Consider the following 981-nt stretch of genomic DNA (forward strand, 5'->3'; position numbering starts at 1 on the left):
GTCTCACTCCTCTCCTGTCTCACTCCTCCTCTCCTGTCTCACTCCTCCTCTCCTGTCTCACTCCTCCTCTCATGTGTCACTCCTCCTCTCCTGTCTCACTCTTCTTTTGTTTCACTCCTCCCCTGTCTCACTACTCTTCTGTCTCACCCCTCTACTGTCTCACTCCTCCCCTCCTGTCTCACTCCTCCTCTCCTGTCTCACTCCTCTTCTTCTGTCTCACTACTCGTCTTCTGTCTCACTCCTCCTGTCTCACTCCTCCTCTTCTGTCTCACTCCTCCTCCTGTCTCACTCCTCCTCTCATGTGCACTCCTCCTCTCCTGTCTCACCCCTCTCCTGTCTCACTCCTCCTCTTCTGTCTCACTCGTCCTCTCCTGTCTCACTCCTCCTCTTCAGTCTCACTCCTCCTCTTCTGTCTTACTCACTTCAGTTTTTTGCCTTCTCAGCTCTCCAATGCTGCCTTTTTGTCTCTGCCTGTTTCCCTCCTATTTTCTGGTTAAAAATGTGAAATCAGTTAAGATAAACTTCACAAAAACCTTAAAGCACAAGACGAAAATAAATAGAAATTAAATGCAAATTAAAAAACAAATTCTTTTACATAATAAAAATAATATCACAATAATCTTAATGTGTTTAATAAATTGATTATGCCTTTTTTCATGTAGATTTTATTACAGATACACACACGTATCTGCTTCTCAGGGCTCTTGTTTCTCTCACTAACTCACTGCTATGACTAAGACAATGGGCCTCATGCAAGAACCGTTCGTACGCACAGATTTGTTCTTAACTTGTGCGTACGAGTGATTTAGGAGAATTTATGGCATTCACCAATGTTTTCGTATTCTAAGATTTTTTTCAGATACGAACAAAATTCACGAGTGGTCCAGACCTGTCGTATATTTTACGAACAGCCAGTCTGCTTCTGAATAAATGAAAATGATTTAACACAGTTGTTTATACTTTTAGCAGCTCTTTTTATTC

The sequence above is a fragment of the Austrofundulus limnaeus genome, unplaced genomic scaffold (genome assembly GCF_001266775.1).
Source record: "Austrofundulus limnaeus strain Quisiro unplaced genomic scaffold, Austrofundulus_limnaeus-1.0 Scaffold150, whole genome shotgun sequence".
NCBI lineage: Eukaryota > Metazoa > Chordata > Actinopteri > Cyprinodontiformes > Rivulidae > Austrofundulus > Austrofundulus limnaeus.